The 26213-nt window shown below is 39.4% G+C and overlaps 1 protein-coding gene across 6 annotated transcripts in view; it reads right to left on the minus strand.

Annotated features, from left to right (window-relative positions):
- Positions 1-26213, minus strand: part of LOC145986558 (dual oxidase maturation factor 1-like) — a 445828-nt gene that overhangs the window by 301755 nt on the left and 117860 nt on the right. Inside the window, exon 1 of one of the 6 annotated variants that reach the window (XM_083120705.1) lies at positions 20431-20711. The exons of the other annotated variants lie outside the window; for them this stretch is intronic. The gene's annotated coding sequence lies outside the window, so the exon portion shown is untranslated. Of the gene's footprint in view, positions 1-20430; positions 20712-26213 lie in introns of those variants that run through there. 6 annotated transcript variants of the gene reach the window in all.

Consider the following 26213-nt stretch of genomic DNA (forward strand, 5'->3'; position numbering starts at 1 on the left):
CGTTGCAGATATGAAATTACTACATAAGATAATTAATGGGAACCTAAGATGCAGCATCCCACTCCACGAACTCTCCCTCAGAGTGCCTAGACACAAAACACGGAGCAAGGAAACTTTCCACACTGCAACTCCAAGACTCTCACTCATTCAACGTTCGCTATTTCATAGGCTACCAAATCAGTTCAATGTCATCTCAAACCAAACCGATATATTCAGTTCATATCCATCTTTTATCACAAACATAGAAAAAATTGTATATAAGTAATGCTTTTGTGAAACACATCTGTTTATCTTGAAACTGTCTCGACTTGTTTATGTTTATATTTATATTTGTTTATTTTATTTTATTTTATCTTGTTTCGTGTGTTCATTTTAACACTAGTGTACTGTTTTCTTTCCGGTTTAAAATGGCTTCTGCTGTACTGGAAATTTCAATAAATAAATAAATCGTAATGTACTAATCACAATGATGCTGCAAGCTACGGTTTGAAATTCAGACATTCGCATTCACCTTGACTTCACAACCTCAGCGATATTCACGAGACTCAATCTGCCATAAAACCGAGCAAAGCATTTATTGGAAGAAAAACCGCATGATAGAAAAAGGATAACACTTCACTACGAACTTGAACCTTTTGAGCGGAAGATGAACGTGAAATGAACCATTACACGAACTTAACACATGAACACAGTGGTCCTAAGAACACTTCTAGCAACTGATAACGGCTTCTAAAGTTGAGAGACAAGATGGTGACCGACGCAGTTGGTAGTTAAGAGCCATTTTATGGCTTACGTTACATATTGAAATGAAACATCTTGTGGTTTGAGGCCAGAAAGGCCATAACTAATGGTCTTCACAGCATATATACTTTTCCAAAAGCTGTGGGGCACCTTTTCAACGCTGCAAAGTCGATTTTTGTGACTAGCTCATCTGAATAATGTCCTCACACAATGGCGTATAGTTGAAATTATTGCCAATAGTAACCTGTGGAGTGTTCAGAAGAGATTGGTAGAAGCATAAACGAAAGTTTGATAATGTAAGACATTAAAAGAAAGTATCATAACCCCTTCCCATTACGAAATTTTTGGACATGACAATGCTAACCCTGTGTCAGATAAGCTCTTTATCGTTTTAATAAGTTGTCTACTGTGAACTCTGCCGAAGAAATAATTATAAACGGTTAATTTCACTAAATGGGTGAAAAGCATGATCAATTGTCAAGCTTTTTCTGAGTGCATTGATCTCTGGTTTGGCGCAATTTAACTAAATGACTTCTACATAGGCACTGTATTGCAGGTTTAATTATCTTATGTCACCTTGGATTGACAGAAATAAAAATAAACAAGACCGGGACTCTGCCCCAGGACCTCTTGCTTCACAGCACGTTATGCTAATCACAACACTGCCGATGCCAGTCCAAGTCCTTTTCCACTGATTTATTAACTACACAGCGAAAGTTATATTAATTTCAAATGACGACTATCATGAACATCATTGATGCAGCGAAATTCACTCGGTTCTGTTAAAGATAAGGAATTTACTGAATAATTCATGGTTACCATAGGATTTCTATGATGTGAAGTTATGGTAAATAGGTCGTTAACAGGACCATTCTATGTGGTTCTCGTGTAATAAACGCTTTCAATTGCTAATTTCTCATTTAAAACAACAAACAAGTAGGTGATAATTTTATATTCTTTTTATAGTAGTTCAAGAATGTAAATAACAAATTTTAATTAAAAGCATTTTCAAATGCAACAAGGTTGATTTTGTAGCGAAATTTTCTAACTACTGAAATAGTGCATACCGATTATGTACGGTCTGATTCACTGGATTGATTAATTCAAGATTGGATTGATCTTGACCAGGATAGGGACAGATGGAAGTATGTGTTGCTGCAGCCATAAACCTTCGTGTTTAAGAATGCTAGTTAGGTAGTTAGTTGAATCACCTAAATATGCCACTAGTGAGAATGACAATCAGAGATAGTTTCCTATCCATTAACCTACTGTAGAAACGCTACAAAAGTTAAAAATAATTGGACTACCTCAAAGGGATGAACCTGTCATTTCCATTATTTCAAATATCTTTCAGAAGCAGCTTATATGCGAAACAATTCGTATCGTGATTGTGGATTGATTGTATGCCGCATGTCTTATGAAGGGTGGACGCAACCCATTGATTGATGCACCCGTAAGATATGACAATTCGAACAAGGGGAAGGGTAAATCCCCTGCTTCACTTCCAAACGAACGATCTTCAACACGCTCTTCGTGTTACTCATTCACTTGAAGGATAAAGTCACATAGACCACTATGAATAAACAGGTAGTTTCTGATAATTTGCTTTAATAAATTAAAGAGCTCTGGTGAGAAACACGGTAAGTGACATTTTGGTCTTTTTTGAGTTACAAAGTAAAATGCGCCATCCTTCAATTTTTGAGTGAAATTGTCATGTCATACAATTTGCATTGGACTCAGTGAAGCCTTGTGAAATTGGTAAAGACAACACGAAAACAATGTATCTACAGCATAGCTTCTAATTACCTTTTTTCTTAATGAACTCAGAAACGACCAAAATGTCACTTAACATGTTTTACACCCGAGCCCTTCAAATTATTATTTAAGTATATTAATTCAATAAGCAATGTGTTTACTTAATCACTTTACCACGAGGGAACCGTGGAGTAGTTCGTTAGCGCATCGGATTTCTTGTAAAATCACAGGTCCGTCGTATTCTCCGGTAGCTCACCAAGAAATTTTCAGTAGCTCGTGAATGGTTGTTTGCCTTCACACTGCAGGCTCTGGTCTTAACAAAAAATGGTAATGTCGCGTCTTGATTCTGATTACATGCACCCCCACCAGCCAATAGCACAGGAAGAAATAGCAATATTAATCCTCCAAATAATAGAAAGTTATCTGTCTGGCGCGCAACTAATACTTGAAAGTGACTATCAAATGTGCGATCCGTTTAAACTATCCGATCTGATGCGTCTACCAAATGCAAGCAGCCACACCATAAATTACACCATAGGCATGCAGTGGCGGCGACTGGGTGCCAAAACTAGGGGGCAAGGTGCCAAAACTAGGGGGCAAGGTGCCAAAACTGAGAGGTGGGGAGAAAGGACAGTTTACTTTCCTTGTTATGTAAGGTTTAACAAAGTGGCAAAATGTGGGGGGCAACTGCCCTTCACGCGCCCTTCATCGCCGCCACTGTAGGCATGTATGTCTGGAAGTAAAAGACAACATGGAACTAAAGAGATCAGTATATGTGAAGGCCTAAAATTTTCTAAAGTTAGAGATTTTATTTAATTTTTGTTATTTTTAGCGTCGCTTTTCAGCCACTTTTGGAAATTCTTTAGGTCGGAAGATATGTGTACAATATCGCCTGGTCACATATTGAGTGATCATGTCTTTTGTTTTATAACAACATAAATGAATATGCAATCAAGAAGCTTTATTATGTGATATGTTACGGAAGGCACACACGTGCAGATTTTTTTCTTTGAAGCTTGATGCTAAACTGAAAATGAGTCCTTCACATGCCATCTCGCGATGGGAGTCAGTTTCGGTTGCGCAACGAACGACAAATCGCGGATGGATGACAGAAGCGGCGGCTCAAGGAAGTTGCCGATTTCCACACACAGCAATAACTGTGACAGGCTCCGAGGGAAACTGTGTCATTGCCGCCGCGTAATCTCACCATCTCCGCTAATGAGGGACGCTGCTCTCGTTAGGAGTGTTACGAGTTACTACCCCATTGTTTCCTCCGTCTTCTCTCATCTGCAGAGGAAATGTTAAACGGCACCAGCAGCTAAAGGAACAGGGTGGGGCATCAACATTAAATCCCTTATACACAGAACTCAAAATGCATTAAGTCAAGGTTGATGTACTTTTTGTGCGCCAATTGGATCAGTTATTCTAGTAATTCTTGAAGCATTCACGTCTGAACTGTTTAACTGCAAAAACCTTTTTAGTGCATCATACACGTATGGAACGGCAACTGAAAAAGTACTCTTTGATTCATTTCTCTACGTAAGCTTCCCACGCAAACTTATTGTGACGTACCACACTACGTTGCCCGGTTCTATCACCGTAACAATTTTTACTCAACCCTTTCGCGGATAACAAGACGCTAACAACCTACTCTGTGGCCACCTTAGACGTGGGACAAACCTTAAGACATCGGATGAAATGCCATAAGCATCCACGCTACCTTACTTTACTGTCAGCCAACACTATATACTGCTTTCACTTGTGTTACTTCCATATCATTTACATTTACAAAAAATAGCATAATAACAATATTAATCTTGGAAAACATTTCTTGAATTACACTTGATCAAACCATATAAAACAGAAAACAAACATATTTGAATCCGCATATATCATAATCTCTATAAGCAACTAACATATCTTACAGATCGTAAAGAAACATACAAGTTAGGATTACAGAATTACGTCATAGCAGAATTGACATCATGTCATGAGAAAAGCATTGTTTTTTTCACATTTTCATTTTAAATATCGTATTACTGAATTAGACGAATTAATAACAACCTAAAGCTCATCATTAGCAGTTTGTGCATTTTAATGAGTTACTGAATTGAATATTATATATATATATAAGTAAAAAAAGTAAAAAGTAAAGTAAAGTGTTCCCCTGTGCTTAGCACCACGCCATGAAGGCGTATAGGGGGTGCGGGGGTAACGCCCCACAGTTTCTTGATCCGGTCGTGAGTGGGGGTGATGTGATCAGCACCACGCCCCTGACCGCCTTTACCCCCCAGGGTTTCCCCAGGTACACATGTTATTCGACGCTGGGTGGGCGCCGGGGCCGCTTCCATCGTTAGAAAAGTTCCCGGATTTGAACCGGCCGGGGATCGAACCCGGGACCTTTAGCATGGTAGTCAGACGCGTTACCGACTGAGCCACCGCGGCCACTACATATATATATATATACACACACACAGGGTGACCTGTAATGAGATGTATTCCCTGAAAGGGGTTAAAGTAGAGGCAATTTGCAATAAATTTAGTCCGAAAATTAGTAGTTTTCGAGATAATCGAATTTCTATTTTTTTTTTAAATTACAATTTTCCACATAAAAATGCGAACTGAGAAAAAACAGCTCATTGTATGGCACATATTTCAACGTTTTCTGATAGTTAACAAATAATTGGTTGGTTGGAAAAAGTTTGTCCCAAATAACAATCACATGTAAGTAACGGGTGGGTCTAAACTTACAAGTGATGATAAAAAAATGCACTCTTGGTTTAGTTGGCACCGTATTAATAACAAAAATGGTATGACACGAAGCGTACAAATTACTTATATTACTTCCTTGTGTCATCTGCTATCCAACAAGGTACAAATGTTGCTAACATTCACATTTGTGTACAAGAAATAATACTCCATTCATCTTCATGTGAATGATTGATTGATTGATTGATTTAGTTTATTTTACTTCGCGTTTTGTGCCTCTTGGCTAATTTGCGAAGATGGGGATGAGTGATGAAATGATGAAATTGATGAATGGACATTCACAAACAACCAAGCCCGACCGGGATTGGATTCGAACCCGGGACCCTTAGCGTCGCAGTTCATGTGAATGGAATCAATGAACAATACAATTAAAGAACATTACTTATCTTACTCAAAGTGGTCACCTCCAATACGAATGCAGACGCAGGTTTTTACGGGTCATTTGGTCTCTTAACTCGTGATGTGATGGTGTCCTTGATGTGTTGACCAGCTGTTAAGATCCTCTCCCTGAGCTCTTCTTGCGAGTTTACCGGTGTTTTGTAAACTAAGTCTTTCATGTGGCTCCAAATGTAAGAGTCGCAAGGCGTCGGGGGATCGAGCTGGGCAGTCATCATGCTAGTAAATCATGTCACGTCTTGTAGCTAGAGGCACATCCTCCAACAACATTGCCATCCCGTTCCTCAAAAAATGTTCATAAGTGATGCCATTGAAGATTTGGAGCAGAAAAAATGGCTCTATCAAATGATTGTTGATTAAACCCATCCATACTTCTGCCTGGGCGTGCGACAGTGGTTGGATGAAAATTACCCAAAGAAATGGATTGGCCGAGGCGGCCCGATTCCCTGGCCGGCTCGATCCCCCGATTTGAAGCTTCGACGTGATCCATCCTCACCCAATTACTTAAATTGGGTCAGCTTGAACTTAAAAACCTGCTATTTATATATAAATCTGATATTTATCGTATTATTTTAATATTACGTCGCTTTCCTACTTATGAAGATAATCGCAACGATGAAGATGAATGATAGAACAAACACAATAGAAACGTCCTTACCTTGACCAGGATTCGAACTTGTAACCCTTGCCCTCACAGCATATTTCGTTATCATTCCGTCATGGATGCTAGCACATTGTAAAAAAATGTTAATGTGGGATAGAAGAAAGTAAAATTCGCCCCAAGTACCCTTCTTGTATCTTGCCCACTATGTTTGTAAATACAGTTCTTCCCGTTCCTAATCGTCGTTACTGGAACTTAAACAGAATGAAGACGATTAAGAAATCTTGTACTCTCTAGGAGATGCTGAGAAAGAAACATGGTGAGGGGAGGGCAAATCAATACCAGAAGATGGACTGGTTGGAAAAATACCTCATGGTCACCTCCACGGTGACCCTCGGTTGTCGTGAAGGTCACTGATTGGTGGACACGAGACCCCAGCCACGTACGTATGGGCTCCTAACAGATGATGTAACGCCATTGAAGGGGATTGGGAACAAGGATCCCCCATTCATCGTTCACAATGGAGGACGACACCTGCACAAAGCTGCCTTTTCTTCCTACGGCTGCACTTGGTGGCAGTCAAAGTATTGTTTCAGGTGTGTTACATTTGTGTATTAAGAGTAGCATCCTTGTGGCCAGGAGTCTTGCCAAATGCAGATAATTCCCAGTTTTGAAGACCTTGTCCTGCATACGAAATAGGCAGTTGGATGTTAGGGGGTGGACTTAGGATAAGGTTTATATATTTGGAGATTGGGACTAACAATATCGCGTGGTCCAGTCTTGCCTCAATATGAAGGTATCATTTTCCTTTAGCGCCGACCTTTGTGGCGGAGTGGTTAGCACAGCGTGCTACGACACCAGAGAGACCAGGTTCGAATCATGGCCTGGGCATGGGTGTTCTTTGTGAGTGTCCATCAATTTCATTTTATCATCATTGCGATTGGCAGAAAAGGGAAGAAAAATAAACCAAATCATCATTTCCCTTCATAAACTAATAAAATTTAATTTCCAAACAATTTTTTCCTTCATCTTAGGAATGATGAGAATAAAAATATTGTGTATTATTTTCAAATTTATAGATATTTCGAAATATTATTTCTAGTACCTGTTCACAAGTATTGCAAAACAGAGAATTAACTAAGACTTTGAGGATTCGGTTAAGTATCCAGTTCCAGTCGTGCATAGGCTCCCGCAGGAGGGTAAAAACGGTTCAGTTGACTCTCCTTGAATAAGGATAATTGCCAGCTAATTATTCTCTTCCCCGTTTCATTTGTTACTCAGGCCTCCCGATGGTGCAGTGGTAGTAGCATCGTCGACTTGTAATCAAGGGGTCCCGGGTTCGATCCCCGGTGAAGGCACATAGTGGTTCGAATCCCACTTTAAGCTGTAGGTCCAGTCCCGATTAGCCTATATGTGCATAAAGTGGACTTAAAACACCAATTCAATCAATCATTTGTTACTCTTATATTTTCAGCTTTTCTAGCGTCTTCTTCCAGTTTTCTCCCTTATTTTCTTAGCCTTACTATCTATTTCTTGTTGGTTTCTCCTTCACTTCTTGATCATTTCCATTTCTATGTTTTCTGTTCTGATTCCGGAAAATTATCTTCCTTCTCTACAGTTCGATTTTATTTTGCTTTATGCTCTCTCTCTCCCTCCCTGTGTCTCATTTCTTTGTTAATATCTTTCCTTGTCTCTCGTACTTTTATTCTCTTCTTTGTCTCTTTCTCGTTCGTGTCTTTATTTATCTTTCTTTCTCATTCTCCATCGATTCTTCTATTATTTTCTCTACCTTAGAAACTTCTTACTTCTGACGACAATCTATTCACATCAGGCAACTCGTGAAAAAAAAAGGTCAAAAAAATTCTGTAAATCACAACGCAAAGTATTACGCGTGTGCTGTTGGATCAAGGGTTGCCAGACATTCCTCTTTTATCTTTAACTTCGCTGCTTCTAATTGAAGTAATATCCAACATTAAACCACGTCGTCTGTGAACTCAATAGTTAGTTCACACATTTAAAATGAAACCCGTTTTGTTACACCTTCCGTCAAGCATTGTTGGAGCAACAAGGGAGTAGATTTTCTTGCTTCTCTTCCGACCGCGGCAAACATAAGCATCAAACGCAACGGCAACCATGCCAGCGTAGGCTCCACCTGTTCAAGCGGCTCCGGCGCCCACCCAGCATCGTATAAAGTGAGTACCTGGAGGAAACTCTGAAGGGTAAAGGCCGCCAGGGGCGTGGTGCTTATCACATCACCCCCACCTTCGGCCATGATCAAGAAAGTGTGGGGCCCTAACCCCACACCCCCTATACGCCTTCATGGCGTGGTGCATAGCGCAGGTTAGCACTTCACATTTATCTGTTTTAGTATGAATTTTACATTTTTGAGTGAGTTTAACCCCGATTCTCGCAACTCTTGAAGGTAACTGTAAAAGAACGGGAACGCATAATGAGCGTCAAAAGAATCATATGTCCTGAAGTGTGAAGAGCAAGTAGAGAGATGTGTGGCTTCGGGATGTGTAGTGGGTTCAATGAGCCAGCCGGGACGCTTGCACGTTTGGTATCCGATTGGAGATTTGTCGTGTTCACATGTATTGTTAGGTAGGGATGTGGTCAAATGGAAATTTTCGAAATATGTACAGTCACCAGCAATAGAAATGTGACACCTAGATCCTGAAATACTTTCCACCCTGCAATGCGTAATGTGTGTTGCCTAACTCTCCGGGATAAGTGGATTTAAATAGCAAATCTGCAATGGCAACGTCTGCAACCGCCGTCGAATTGGCAACACAAGTAACGCATGGCAGTGAAGTGAATATCTCAGGATCTCAGGACTGTACAGTCACGGACACTGCCGAGTTGTAATGAATACATTGACTTTCAATGGAATCGTTACAACCCGGCAGTGTCCATGACTGTACATAAGATGTAGAACATTGGGCGTTGGCGACGCATCTTATAGGAAGGCGACGTGAAATGATTGAAAGATAGGATATCAGAATCTAAGGAAGAAGTACATGTATCAATGTCTACATTGCATTGAACTCAGTCAAAGTTTATGTCATTCTTAAGTTGATTGAATGATTTGTGCAGGTGACCAAAAGCCCTAGGTACTTTGCTTTCTTTAAATCTTAAAAGAGCTATTTCTTTTTACATTTGTGTCAATGTATTCAGAAATATTCCGCTTTCTCTTTGGCACGAGGACAAATCTCAGAGACCAATGTCATCTGTCACGCGTGGCTCTAACAACTATTGACATCCAAAACCCATGGTGTAACTTCCTGTAAAATGTCCGAGAGAATGTTTTCTCACGCACATTATATAACTCTTCTATTTTTGGTCATTCGTCGTCGTATTTCTATCTCTTAGGTTAATTGCAACTATGTAGCTGAATCCTGAAAGATTGAAAGATATATGGGGGCAAACTTACATTTGCCTCAGTCTGAATTCAAATCTAGGACTTCCGGCTCCGCAGCTCGTAATGATAACCACTAAGCCACGGAAGGGGCAATCTACCCTGAAATTGGTTTGCTCACGTTTATAAGCAAGAACATAAATTTCAAGTCCTCCTCGATGGCGTAGTGGTAACGTCGTCGCCTTGTAATCAAGGGATCTCGGGTTTGATTCCCGGTATAGGCACATTGAACAGTGGTTCGGATCCCTCTTCAAACTGTAGGTCCACTCCCGATTAACCTGTGTGCATAAAGTGGACTTGCAACAATTCAAACAAAGAAAATCAAACAAAATTTCATGAAAATAAAGATAGTGGTATGCGCGGTGATAAGGAAGAATAAAGTCGATAAAGTAGAGTAATTTTGCTATTTTCGAAGTGTACTTGTAATAACCAGGAACGGATTTGTATGTAAATACATACCTTCATATGAAGCTAAAATCAATGTTATTTTGTATTTTCGTTGCAAGATCGAAAAAATACAATTTTCATTTTTCAATATTTTTAGTTTTACACACATTAGAGAGAACGTAACCATTTGCTAAGATAATTCACTCTTGCTTGAATAAATGAAAGTGAATCTTTGCCTTCATTTCTCAAGAACAATTAGGTTAATTGTGAGAACTATATATGTCATAACAAAGATGAAGAATTAAGTTAATTGTCGAACTGTATACTTCTTGACACAGTACAGAATATTTAGAAGAGTACCAGAAAGGTGCGAGAACTTGTGGACAACCATGGGAGATATAAGAGGAGAAGGTTTGTTAACGAATATAGGCAATGCATTCTGTACAGTGGCATGCTAAAGAGGGGGGTTGGTGGAGTCATACTCCCCTCTCTTGGCCTTGGAAAACGTCATATACAGGAAAATATGGCAAACACAGGGCTGACAACTAACAAAAGTTGTCCCTTTATCCCCTTTTCTGGCACACTTATACTAAAAGCGGAAAATATGTAAATTAAACAGTTTTAAAAATAAAATCTTAAAAGATTTTTAGACCTAAAAGAGACGAAATATCCGAGGAAAAGATTGCATAATACTGAGTCTCAATCTATATTCAATCCCTGATATTATTAGAATAACATCACAAAGACTTCAGTGGGTAAGGAAATAAAAGTTCACAAGAAACTTGGTTGTTGGGAAACTTAGTGGTGAGACCTGTAAGACAGCCAAGGCGAAGATGGAATGACAATATTAAGACGGACCTGCATGAAACTGGTAAGGGTGGTAAAAAGCAACAGATCTTCCTCAGGAGACTTATGGAAAGAAGACTTGATATTACCGCGGCAATAAACCTGCGAGTTTAGGAATGCCTAAATTTACAAAGAGCAGTGGCGAGCGTATGGTTGAACGGAAGCCTGAACGAGGTGGGTAAAGAAAAATAAATAAACATGCTAAGTTTAGCCAATCTCAATTGGCCATTATTCGTTTAGTTTATTCTTTATATTTGCTAACACTGTGTGCATCGAGAGAATACCTCTTCTTTCGTCTTCAGGAAATAATGGCAAGACCTGAAGCTACGCAGATGCTCGAACTTTTAGGCCAGCTTGTGAAGTTCTACGTTTAACATGATGATAATGAGACAGCTGGGGAATGCTTGCTTGATTTTCCGTAGCCTGGGAAGGGCGATGGAATGTTCATAATTAGTGATCGGAAGCGACAAAATGCGACCAGAATTTTTGGTTTTTGTGCCTACATAGATTTGTCAGGTCGGCATTTTTGGCAACTAGACAAAGGCAGAGTGGTTTCCAAAGCGGCGCCCTATGTTATTGCTAGACTTTCTTTCTTTTTAACAAGAAGTCATAAATAAACCTTTAGCCACATCATCTGAGACTGTCATTTTCAGTTTGACGACTAAAATTTCAACTTCGGCGAATAATTTCCATGCATTAGGATCCAAATGGCCACTAATGTCACGGCCCAGTTTCGAATATTGCTGGGGGATACCCGCATGGCCGCCCCCCTCCCCACCTCACTTCGAGCACCGGAGATTCAATCTCTGCCTTCAGGAAAAGGAGCAAAATTAATCTGAATACAGAAGAGATGCTCTTTCAAAATTAACGTTAGAATAAAGAGTGAACCACACAATGGATAATAATATATATAAAAATGGATGTGTGTGTGTGGGGGGGGGGTGTATATTTGTTTGTTCAGGCATAACTCTCGAATACCTGGAGCAATTTCAACCAAACTTGGTACACGTAACTTGCAATCTTCTATATATATAGGCTATATATAAAAATTAGTGTGTGTATTTGTGTGTGTGTTTGTGTGTGTGTGTGTGTGTGTGTGTGTGTGTGTGTGTGTGTGGGTGTTTGTGTGTAGATTTGTTTGTTCCGGCATAACTCTCGAACGCCTGGAGCAATTTCAACCAAACTTGGTACACGTATCACTTTCAATCTGGAAATAATATTTTGGGGTAAGACACCCCTGGCACTCCTAGGAATGGTGTGGGAAGGGGTGACATGTAAAAATAATCGAGAACCACCGATATTAAATTCCACACAAACAGATATCCGTGACTCTATGCAATCCGCACAACGTCAGTGTTTCTCGTGTTGTCTAACATTCAGGCTGTGTTGCGAATGGAATCCATAGTTTTCGTGACACTCCCTATGCGGTTCAACTCCAAGTTCATCACCTATCGGCATGGGGGGTGAGGGGGGGGGGTGAAAAATAAAATGCCACAAATGACCTAGATTAGTGTCGAATCGATAGTTTTCGGAGTCGCTAAGATAATTGGTGACATTCACGATCACATTTAAAATTAGTTACATTTTACACTATAGTTAGAATTCATTATTTTCCTGTCTAATACAAGATTGGGATAAATAAATACCCGGGCAACGCCGGGTAATCAGCTAGTGTCTAATAAAGATTGATGCTAATTCAGAACTGTTGTTGCTAACATTCACGACAGCTACTGAACCCAAATCTTCGTTGCAGATCTCTAGTATCAGTCACACCACTAAGTCACGATTCAGGGCAATGGGAACTATTACTATTGCCATAAACTTTCAGAATTTACTGGCATACATCTTTCCATTTTCTCAGGTTAAATTCACAGAAAAGGAAACTATCCGGGTTTAAAAAAATAATTGTGCCATGGCTAAGACTTGAACCCAAGACCTTCCGCATTGAAGACCTCATTCGGGAACCCCTATGGTAGAAGCACGTCGTACGCGACTTCTAGAAAGTAGTTCCTGGAGGCCAACTGGAAGACAATTCCAGAACTGACCTTGAAGCTTCCACCGGCTTCCCAGACTGTTATTTATTGCAGACAATATCCAGGTATATCAGAAGGTGAAGGTACCCCTGCACATTTTAGCGTACCGTGAAGGCATATAAGGGGTTGTGGCGGTGATGTGATAAGCATCACGCTCCAACAGCGTTTACATCTCCGTACCCATTTATTACAGACTGTATTGCTGGGAAAAGAAAGTCTCACCCCGGGAACCGAACCCAGGACTCTCGCGTGGTAGTCAGCTCTATCGACTAGCGCACTGCGATTGACATGCAAGTTTATTAGTAATTGCTAAAGCTTTTGAACACATTAAGGTCAGTTGAGATTAAAATCAAACATTGGAAACTGTATTGATCAAGTAGGGATTATTTTTATTTATTACTATTCTACTCGTATAATGGCGGAAAAGGCTTTTCTGTCGGTGTACTACTTTTACGTATCGTCGCCACATTTCATATATTGTGTATCTCCAGAATCATCAATTCTTATATGTAGACTCTGGAGCATGGACTCGCAGCCGGCAAAATCCTCTGTGAAGCTTGAATTGTGACCTGTTTATGTGATTTTGGCTAATCCTCTCATCAATTTCATCCTATCACCATCCATCCATACGCAATAGAGCATACTTAACCCATTTTAGGTCATATGCAGCATATAAACATATATAGAACTTTGTACGTCACTTGGGTACGTCACTGATAGCGTTAGCCACTACTCTATCCGACAGATTCCGTTTTATTGAGGTTAAATAAAATGTAACCTAATATCGCCAGAAATGTTTATGGGATATATAATGATTGTTATTATCATGCTTATGATCATTATAAAATAATAACTATTATAAACTAAAAACAAACAAATTTTATTCCAAAATGTAATAATAATAATAATAGTTTATTTAAAGTACTGAGAACAGTTACAAAAACCTCAATCAACACTATGTCACAAAGAGTAATATAAAATATTTAACTCATAATGGTTTTTACATTAAATCAGATGCTATACCTAAATATAATATTTTAAGGGAAGTCATAATCGAAATCATCGAATAATATTTTTCAATTTTACTGATAATAATGCATTTTTCTTGTTTTATATTTTGGAACGTTATAAACTATTGCATTTCTAAAGTATTCACTATCAGTCCTATTTGACAAGATGTTTTGTATAAATACTTTGATTTTATCTTTCCTTCTTAAGCTCAAGAAATAATAATAGTAATAATAATATTATTATTATATCTGGGGAGACTCTCCTACTCAATCTACCAGATGAGTGAATATCCAGCGCAATTGTTTTATTTACTATTATTTTCAATTTCATACAGTTAGTGTACTGAAATGCATTGTTGTTCTATTTTGTTATTAACGTTTGCGCGCCTCGTTCAAGAATAAGCTTTAAAAGTCATGGTAAAATTTTAGTCATAGTATTTATGATGTGTCACACAAAACTCCATTTTCTGAAATTTTGAAAACTGTGAAACCATATAGTCTTTGGTTTACATGGTAGAATAAGTATTTTACGCTACTTTTTTTTCAATTTAACGCATTCTTTTGCTTCGTTATTCTGTTCAAATAATAATTAACTTGTTTTATTTACGTTATTAGCAATAAAAATAACAAGCCTGATACTTTATAAATGAATGATGCGAATTTCCAGAGGGGTCGACTGACCGGCTCGACCCAACCCCCTCCCGACGCCCATGCGAGCGTTGCGACAATACTGTTCACCTCCAACCAACGCACATCACTCTACATACCATTCCTACTGTCTTGCCTGCACACCTTGCTTCCACTGACTCCAGGGGTGCGTCATGTATCTAAGAGCTCAGCGAGCAACGTGATCGCTTAGCTACTTGACGGCCAAATTTTCCATAAATATACTGTCATACTTTAAAGTGGTATTACGTCGCTTTGGATAATCGTATTTAAATTAAATTGGTGACATTTTAAAGAAAAACTCAAATATTTTATTTTACAACTCATAGACATTGAATGTGGCCCCCACGAGTGGCCCTGCAGACATCAAGGCGATATTCCCATTCATGCCACACACGCTCCAACATATCCACAGGGATGGACTGGATTGCAGAAGTGATGCGAATTTGCAGTTCTTGCAGGTTTTGAGGCAATGGGGGTACATAGACACAATCCTTTATGTAACCCCATAAAAAAAAAGTCACAGACCGACAAGTCAGGTGACCTCGGCGGCCAATTGTAGAAGACATTATCATCATTTCCGGCACGTAAAATCCATCTTCCTGGAAGCCGCTCATTCAGATGTTTCCGAACATGTAAATGCCAGTGAGGAGGTGCTCCATCTTGTTGAAAAATAAATTCATTGCCTTAATTTTCTTCCAATTGTGGAAATAACCATTCAGTGACATGTCAAGATGAGCTGGACCTTTCACAGTGGCCTGTCGAAAGAAAAATGGGCCATAGACTTGACGTTTCGATACGGCACAATGACATTCACTTTAGGGGAGTCTCTTTCAACTTCCAAAATTGTATGTGGATTCTCACTCCCCCAAATCCTTACATTATGTCTGTTCACTTTTCCACCAACGTGGAATGTTGCCTCATCACTGCAAATTATTTTTCCTGACAGATTTACGTTATCCTCCATTAGTAACATAAAATGTTCAGAGAAATCTAACCGTTTTACAGGGTCATCAGGTTTCATCTTGTGCACTAATTGCAGTTTGTAGGGGTGAAACGTCAGTCGCGTACGCAGGATCTTAGGTACGGTGGATTTGGGGATGTTCAACTGCTGACTAGCTCTACGTACAGACTTCTTAGGACTACGAACAAATGCCTCCCGCACTTGTTCCACAATTCCCGCATTGACAGATGGTCTCCCTGATGACATATGCAGCCACGATCCACAAAATCCCGGTACCACTTCAAAATTGACGTGTGTGAAGGAGCCTGATTTTGAAACCTTCGCCTATAAGCACGCTGAACCCTCACCAAACTCTGCGTGTAATGATATTCTAAAACACACCAACTACGTTCTTGTGGGGTCACCATAACCACTTCAATCCGCACGCTGAACCTTCACCAAACTCTGCGTGGAATGATAAAACACACCAACACGTTCACCAAACTCTGCGTGTAATGATATTCTAAAACACACCAGCTACGTTCTTAAATCTTGTGTAATAAGAACACAATTTTAAAGGATAACATTCACATGTAACCTGCCTGCCTGCTAAATATCCAACAATGAACCCCCATCGTCCATTGTTGTCAGGAGTGGATTTATTTCAGTTTCTATGTTTGATCTCGTTCATTGTTGTCCATTGCTGATATTGATGTCCATTGTTGACATAACTAACTAACTAACTAACTCCCTAGCCTTCTTAAACCCGAAGGTTCATGGCTGCAGCAACACAGGCCTTCCATCTTTCCCTATCTTGAGCAAGTTCTATATACTCTTTTCCATCCCTAGCGATTTCTCTTAGGTCCATCTCAACGTTGTCCCTCCATCTTCGTCTTGGCCTTCCTACAGGTCTCTTACCATCAGGTTTCCCAACAAGAATCCTGTAAACTCCTCTTTCCTCTCCCATTCGTGCCACATGGCCTGCCCACCTAAGTCTTCTTGATTTAATTATTCTAATAATATCTGGACATGAATACAAATAATGTAGTTCTAAATTATGTAACCATTGTTGACATGCACAAAAATATTTGAGTTTTTTTCATTCAAATGTCACCAATTTCATTTAAATACGATTATCCAAAGCGACGTAATACCACTTTAAAGTATGACAGTATGTTTATGGACACGGTGTATATCGTTTTGTATTTCGATCTCGTGAGATGGCGGCTAATGAAGTATTTGTGATTAAAGGCTTGCCATGTGGTATAATTACCGAGAAAGTTCAAGTAACAGAAGATAATATAATTGTCCAATTTTTGTAATTGTATTAAAATGAAAGTATTGTTTATTCCAAACATACACGGTAGTTTTTACAAAGTTGTGCAAAACGAAAAATTCGAATAACGTTTGGTGAGAAATGTTTGGTTTTGCTCTAATTTATTAGCACCCATCACTATTTTGAGAAGCAAAAATTAATGATTGTAATATTAGTTTTGCAACGGGCAATCAAAGCTGATGGCACTGATGTTTTGATTAATGAGCGCACACCATCAAGTAAATGATCTGTCTGCTCAACGAGCGAAAATTTTGCTCAGCGTGCATATGGCTCCGATACTCGACGTGCCTAGGTGAGAGCCGAGGAACACGTTGCCGCAGACCACGGGGGTGGGAGAACTTTCTTCCTTCTCCGACAAACGGACAGCCCAGGTAAAGAATGCATGCACGTGACCAGGGAAGAACTTTCGCTGGCGCCTCCGGTTGGGATGTGACACGAGTTAGTTAACTCAGCTGGGCAGCTGGTGCCCCGGGGGCGTTTGCACACAAGAACACACCGCGGATCTTTTTTTCCATTAGGATGATCTGGACAGAAATTGGATTTCAAGAAAGTTATCGTGTAGGCAAACTTAATTTGTTGTCCCCCGGGGCGAAATGAAGGGCAACCATGAGGAAGCTAAGTGTCCAAAGGCTAATACTGGAGGCGAAATTTCTCTTAGGTGAAGGAAAAGCTTTTTCCTTCATTTCTTCCATTTCCATAGGAAACCAAAATGGGGCAAGTGAAAGGAAGTCAATATCAAACCCACTGAAATCTCCGCAAATAGAGATGACAAGGGGTTAATCCTTTAGTCAGCAACGAAGTCTCTCTAAATCTTTCACACCGCTACCGAGAAGATTGCGACAAACCTATTGCAATTCACAAGGACATTGTGTGTGTGTGTTTGTTTTTGCTACCGGAAACAAAACAAAAAATAAATAAATATTTTGACCAACAGAATTCAATAGTGTAACCTAATTGTTGTCCAGGACCAAGATTTGAAGGTATTATAGTGTTAAGTAGATTCTACGTATTGTTAGGATTTGTATATCATGATGGATTGTTTTGTTTTACTTTGCTTGTTTTCTGCCACTTCGGGCTAATCGGGAAGATAAGGATGAATGGAACCTAAGAGAAGACAATCCCAAGCCTCACAGAGAATTGTGCTAGCTGTGGAGTTCAGGCGCCAGAGCCACGTTGGTCCGCAAAAATTCAGAGCAGGGTGTACTACGTGGAAGGAATGTTGGCACTTTGATACCTTCCGAAAGGTTCACCCTTTACATCCAGATTTGTATATCAAGTCTGTCTTATATAATACAAAAATAAAGCTCTGTATTCTACGCTCCAAGTTTTGTGTTTGAACAGGAAGAAATGTGTTGGACCTTGACGTTATTTTATGCCTAATCCTCTGGTTCCATCATGCTTACTCATCGTTCAAACAAGCACATCTCTACATTCTGCTGCAAATAGACCTGTGACCGTGGTTCTCCCTTGGATAGAAGAAAAACAATTTATAAACAAAAATTAGTAGTGAAAATAATCGTAAATACAATTCATTTCTTTATATGTTGAATTGTGAGTCGCGGTGGTCCAGTCGACAGATTGTCTGACAACCAGACCGGAATCTTAGATTCTATTACCAGAGTGGATTAGGCTATTTCCGTTGATGTTCTTGTGTAAGGGACTCTAGGATTTACTCAGCTTTTCATCAGTCCTGGAGGGTAAAGGTGGCCGGAGTGTTGGGCTGATTGCGTGTATATTCTTATTCCACGTCACTTTTGTGACTCTTAAGCTAAATGTGTCGATGATAATGATGGATGATACAGTCGATAATGGAGCGCATGCGCAGGCCGCGACTCAAACCAGGAACCTTCGGTACATAGGGATCGTGTTCGACCAACGAGGTGGTTGCCAAGAGAGCAAACATGTGGAGGAGCTTTCCATTCTTGGCCTTGATACCTTGTTTGAAGCACTTTCTTTATTTTGAAAATCTTTAAGAAGTCCTATCACAGCAATTTCCTTTAGCGTTCAAATTTTCATTGACTTGTCTTCTTCTTTTAAAAAAAGTGCATTCATTCTTACGCTCAAATAAGTCAATCGTTGTATTAGTCAAAAACGGGAAAATGAAGAGACGACTTGTCTCACCATGTCTGAAAAGCAATTAGCTAATTTATCTACAAAAACTTCCTGGGCTAAGCACATAGATAGTTTTTTCTATTTTTGAATGATTTCTTGGCTGTAGTCACGGTTAGTAAAGAAATGCACTCACAAATCATCAATGTGACTTGAATGAGAAAAATGAATCGGGAATCCCTATTACGAAATTTGAAAGCTGACATTACAAATAGATCCTGCTGACCGATTGAATTAACGACTATATTTGGAAGGCCTTTGGGGAAGCCCTACTCCTCAAGGTTAGTGCTCCCCCCTTTTGTAGTTTCCCAGTGACGTAACGCAATTCGTACACGAGTGACTATGCAATACTTTTGACATTTCCACTACATAGTGTTGTGTGGTCCTGGTTTTTAATAAGTAAAAAATTTACTTCTACTCAGATATGTCTGTTTCAGAAACGTTATATGTTTTTTGTAAATGATTTAGCTGTGACCTTGATGTGGGAGTTGGTGCAATGTGCTCAGAAATTGGTAGTTCCTGGTTGATATCCCTAGTGAGATGAGCGGTCGACTCGCGTTCTCGTTCCAGGTTCGAGTCCTGTCCTGGGCATGAGCGTTCGGGTTCCCTACATCAGTTTAATATGTATTGGCATAATAAATGGAATTATGATGGATAATACAAGTGCGACTACTCCTCCTTAATCTTTTCATCCTCATCGTCGCGGTGAGCCTAAAGTTACAGAACAGTGAAATTGAAATTGATGGTACTTCTTGTGGTAAATCGTTGTCAAACCGCTTTCCAGGGTTTGTTTTTCTTCCTATTTGGAATCACCTATTCTTATTCACCATCGTTCTCTAATCAAAAGATTTAAACTAGCCATGATGTCAAGTCAGAAATTCACGACAATTTTTACCAAGGCAGCACGAGGAGAAAGTACAATATGATAGAACAGATTATTATTATTATTATTATTATTATTATTTATTATTATTAAAGTAGGGTTACAATTAAGCTTACATTTTTTTTACATTGATTCCGAACAACAAAAACAGCTTTTTGCCCTACATGAATTAATATACAGTTATGCTATTTGTTTATAAGTATACATACAATGGAATATTATAAATTTATATAATTGAAAAATATAAGAAATAGACTAAAATAAACATTTTTTGCAGCTACGTTTTATGAAGGAAGAAATGAGGTAGAATAGGCACAGTGTCAGTATTCATAAATTAATGTCCTAATCTGTTGTTTAATTTCCAACTTCACAGAAAGCAACTTTCTCCTAGTGTTACACAGAATTTGACATGCCGGTGCAACACTTTCGCGTTAAGAGCCTCAGGCCAGAAGAAAATTGGTGTCTGACCAAGATCTTGAGGTTCGACTCTCGGCAGCAACAAGCGGAAACATGCAAAGACTAAGAAAATATGAATCTTACCTGGGATATCAAAAAGTGGTTATGGATGTCACCGAAGTTGTTCACTTCTTCACACAATTAACTCTTTTTCACGTAACACTTTGGGAGGACTTCTCTTACGAACCAACACCCGAACACAGGCAAGAACAAACTGAGTGCATTTCGACCTTCCTTCCTTCCCGAAAGGCTGAAGGCGATTTTTCCTCCTACAGAAGCAGCACCAAGGATCGTCCTTGCCGTCAGGGTTAGGTTCCGGTTAGCGCGTTTCGACCTTCAGCCACTCCATTTCAGAGGCGTCCGTTCAACGGACGGGGATTTCTACAAAAAGGAAGCACGCTCGTGGTCTTTGGTGCGAGTGGGGCACAAAAGATGCGCGAATCCTGATGTGGGCGAGACGGCAGACACGAGGAAAGCCGGATTTTGCCTCGGGACCAAGCGGAGGAGACCTTGAAGGTCGCAGGTTCCCATCTCATCGACGGGCGGGCCGTTCCCAGCACGAGGAAGGAACAGGCTACGACCGTCAAGAATCAGAACACTTGCAATTTTCTTGACCTTACCTTCGATAGATCATTACCGAACGATCGCTCCGCGCAATACGCAAGTCATGCGGCAGTTGGAACAATGCGCCAAAGGCCTTCGGTTTCATCTGACAAGGGCCTCCGTTGCACAACCGACTTTCGACGGTCTCCTTGGCGTTTCGGTTGTTGGTCCCGTCTGCGCTGCACTTGCAAAATGTTTCCGTTTATCCCGAGGACCTTGGAGGGCTGAAGAGGGTTAACCGCGGCGGTGACGTTTCCAGGATAATTTCAAGAGGTCAATGGGTCGTCGTGAGATTTGGAGGCGAGATAGGATATGCATATGTCTGCAATCGGCAACTCATTAAAGTCTACACGGATACTGCATTGGGAAATGAGCTTTTGCTCAGGGGTGCCCATCTCCCCCAAGGCCAATGGCGCAATCCCCCCCCCCCCAATCTCGTCATGCGTCCCCCCCGCCAAATCATGTGGTAATCCACATGAAGTATTTAATTACGATAGCGTGTCTACTGAAAGTAACGTTTTTTCAAGCTTTATTGAACAATACTTTATCTGCCCTTCCTCCTTAAACAAAGGTTTCCATCCCCTAGCTAGACCGTGGATGCATTACCCATCAAAATATTTTGGGTGAATACGTAATAATTCTTTTTATTTGAATACAATACCCTGTTAAACTGTCCATATTTTTTAATGGTTCGAATTTTGGAAATAACTGAAAGCTAGCAATCTCAAGTGTCAATTATATAAATATGTATTTAAACAGTGTTTGTGGTTGGAGAACAAGATTTTAATAGCCCACAATTTGGGTATTTAACACAAAGTCTTACACAACTTAAGATCGAGAATTACAGAACCCTAGCTAGAATTCCTAAGGCCGGGACGAGAATATAATAAGGTGCCTCCTTCAAAGAACTCACCCCCTCTTCTTGGGGTAACTACAATTTTTTTAGTAATCCATAGCAATAATTACATGGATTTCATCTTCAGTGCAAATTTCCCTTGCTAAAGCAAAATTACCCTGCAACAATAACTTAAAAATGCGAATTTGACACTATTTATTTTCCTGTTTTATCGAGTAATGTGAAAGACGTTAGTATGAAGTGCACAGTTAGTACAACTATTGCAGAATAGCCTACAGGGAATCAATAATACAATAATATTGCTAATAGAACCATATCATCAAAGTGACTCATCTGTTTTAAATGAAACAGTATACCGACACTAAACATTATATTTTAAGAAATTATATTGTTAATAAATATCGATAATATTGTTTGTCTTGTAATGCAGGTACAGTATAATTCTTCACAATCGTCTCATGAAAATGCTAGACACGCATTTTTGTAATCCAAAATTGCTTGCAAGAATATTAATTTAATGGGACGTCAATACTTTCATAGGATCCCTCGATATTTACTCTTTTTCAGCTACTCTTTTCCCATGTTCGGCGCCGAAACGTGCGCATACCATAACGCTAAATATAGTTCCCAAATATAATGTTCGAACCCTAAAGAAATCCCTTCGCAATCTAAGATTTTACGCTTTATTAAGAGCTCCATATCTCCTCCCCTCAAATTTAATATTCAAGCCTCCAACCAAAATTTTGGACTTACTGTTTATGTTGAAGAATACCTAGATATTACGCCCTCCAAAAGAAAAAAAAATCTGCGTCCGCAAACCACATTTTCCGCTACAATATCAGACGTAATATTAATACACAAGAGTTGGATATTCCCCCCCCAAAAAATATAATGATCAGCCCCCCTAACTAAAATTCCCAGGATGATCTAAGATTTAACACCGATATTCAATAGTCGGATATTTCCTCCCTCCCCCAACTTTTAATCCTCAATCCCCCACCAGAATCCACGTCTCGATTTAAGACCCAATGTGTAAGAGTTGGATATCTCCCTTCCACCGGCGGATCCAGGGGGGGGGTACAATGGTAAGGCCGTACCCCCTGTTGTTTCACGGACGCCGGGGCGACATGAAGGGGCAGAAAATAGGAAAAGGCAGACAGAACGGGAAAAGGCTACCTTTCGTCAGTCTACTTTCATGAATAATTTTCTGAAACGTTCGAAATCAGATGTTATTGAAATCATTGAAAAACGACCTACTTCTAGCGAAACATTTTTGTACACTTTTCCCGAACAGTATCATAGTGAAAAAAAATGTGATTCGAATTTCGAAACTAAGAGATATTGTCACTTGAATAACATTAGTTACGTCAGGTTTAGTGTTGTTTTTGTCTTTGCTTCTCTCCTGGCTATTTCTTTTGAAATCGCAATAAAATATTGCTGCAAGAATTTGACATTTCTTGGTAAAACTACGTATAGTATTAGGTACGGCTAACAAAAACAAAACGAAACGTGAGTTATTTAACCAACCTTTCGTCCGTGAAGTTAAGTTATTGAGAGACAATGAGAACACGTAACATTTGGCCTTTGAGAAAAAAAAAAGTTAACCAAATCATACGTTTTGAGCGAGTATTTGAGTGAAGAAGTCGTACCTAATTCTATAGTTTCACCCATTTCTCATACTTCCGGTCGTATTAATGATTCTAAAAGCAAGAAACAAATTCTCGTTTATCGTCCTCCAAAGAAAATAAAATATTAGGATTAGACATGCAATTATACTGTTCGGAACTCTGAAATTCCCGATTTCTGCTTTGTGGCTTCTAGTTTGTTTTCATGTTGGTATGTATACTTAGGACCAAAAATCTTAATTTTCAGGGTTAACACGGTAGCTAATGGGGTAAGATGTTTGCAAAAAGTATTATGCATTTCTTTAAATTTTCTTCTCAGGGGCAACAGGTAACATGTTTTGCTTGTCTCTCAATAACTTAAGTTTTAATAAATGATATTGTGTGTGCATTTTGTATTTTGTTTAACCAGACACAAATGATCTGTGATAATATGTGTTATGTGAGAAAAATAGAGACGCGAGACCTTGACTTGGAATTCAAATGTCTGATTTCTGCGCAGTTTTCTGAAGCTAGGACCAAGTGTTTCAGATCTGCAGCGACAGCTGTTCTTTACTCAACAGTAAAGTCAATCATTAGATCATGTTTGTGCATACCAATTTCGACAGCCAGCGTAGAGAGAAGTTTCTCGAAGTTGACTGGTGAAATCAAAAATAATAACCACCATGACACAAGATCGATTCGATGAATTATTGATGATGTTTGTTGAAAAAAAATTGTGCAGAAATGTTAATGTTTCGCATTGCATTGATAGATTCACATCGTACGGCCCTCGTAGGCTTCTTTTGTAAACTCAACTGTTAACCTTGGTATTTGTAACATGCACAAACATTTCAGTACAAATAGAGGAAAATTAATTAACCTTACGGCACCGGCGCCACAAGAGAAAGGTAGATTTCGTCTGCTTAGAATGTAAAGTGGATGGTAATATTTTGTAAAGGAGGACAGAGTCAATGATGGATCATAAGTTAACTTTCGTCTATCGGAGCACATATTGAAAAAATATTGTATGTAATACCTCGTATCATGTACTATTATAACAAATACAAAAGACATTAACAATATAGAGGCATTAATTACATTATTTAATTATTAAATGTTAATAGTTTCATTAGAAGCATATAGAAATATGCCTGTATAATATGGTATCTTTTTTACTAGTGCTGTATATTCCAAAAAGTTCTTACGTTAATTATACTGTATTATTAAACAAAAAAAATTGTCACACAGATACTACATATAAAATTGCTAGCAACAATTTAGTATGGGGGGGTGCTGTTTTGCTTATCGTACCCCTTATTCACGAATCCTGAAACCGGCGGTGCCCGTTCCTTAATAATAATATTACCCGCTACAATTTCCTTGGCAGTCTATAATTTGCTATTTATGTAAATTTATGTAACAACGATCGATAATTAATAACGTAATTCAACTTGTGTCAAATGCTGTACTGTTTCACATCAAATTTCCATCACAAAAAATCGCCCCCCCCCCAAAAAAAATAATAAGTTGCTTGGACATAACGAGAGTCCACAAACCCACCTGTGGGCATCGCTACCTCAAAATACTTCATGTTCTTCATCTAATGGATTAAATATGGTGTACCTAAGATGTTTACATGTATTTTGGAAAAATATATAAATGTTGAATTTTATATTACAATAAGGTAACCCCCCAAAAAAAATTCGATGGCGCAGTCTGCGCCATAATAGGCAGACACCCCTGCTTTTGCTTGTTGAAAAGCACAGGGTGCGACTGTTGAGTGTCGCTACATTTGGGAAGTTCTTACTTTTTCATGTAACCACGGCCATTGCATATGAGAAGAAATGTTAATGTTCTTTTTGTGTGTGTGGGGGGGTGGGAGGTACCTATTTTGTCGAAATGACATTTCGGTTTGAAGAGTTCAAATGTCGTCACATCAAAATAGGAAACCACAGCAAGTACTCCAACTTCCAATTTATTATTGCTAGTCTATAAGAAGGTAAGTTACAAACAAACGTTTACAATATCATGAAATAAATTACAATGAGGAAATATATTAACAAACAAGCTTCACTGCTGTGAGACTGGTAAAAAAGTAAAGTAAAGTGTTCCCCTGTGCATAGCACCACGCCATGAAGGCGCATAGGGGGTGTGGGGGTAACGCCCCACACTTTCTTGATCCGGTCATGAGCATCAGCATCACGCCCCTGACCGCCTTTACCCCCCAGGGTTTCCCCCAGGTACCCATGTTATTCGACGCTGGGTAGGCGCCGGGGCCGCTTCCACCGTTAGAAAAGTTCCCGGATTTGAACCGGCCGGGGATCGAACCCGGGACCTTGAGCATGGTAGTCAGACGCGTTACCGACTGAGCCACCGCGGCCACTTGAGACTGGTAGCTCAGGTTATTGTATACGTATCGGTTCCTGCCTATTACCTAGGTATACAGGTTAATTCAAAATGAATGGTACAACTTTACACAGTTATTATGAAATTACTATTTATGATAGAAAATCAGACAAGTTATCAATATAAAGAAAAACTCTGGAAGTTTTATTCCCACTTAGCGGACTTATTCTGCTTAGCCGTGGTTCCCATGTTGAATCTTTATAATGTGAGTCATGTGAGTAAAACTTCCCGAGTTCTTCTTTATGTTGATGCCTTGTCCGATTTTCTATCATAAATAGTAACGTCATAATAACTGTGTAAGTTGTACCATTCTTTTTGAATTATTTGTATATTGCAAAGCGATTTTTGTCGGAACTATGTGGGGGCAAATGTAGTAAGTATAGACCGTACATTCTACG

This window comes from Lepisma saccharinum, chromosome 4 (genome assembly GCF_977018435.1).
Source record: "Lepisma saccharinum chromosome 4, izLepSacc3.1, whole genome shotgun sequence".
NCBI lineage: Eukaryota > Metazoa > Arthropoda > Insecta > Zygentoma > Lepismatidae > Lepisma > Lepisma saccharinum.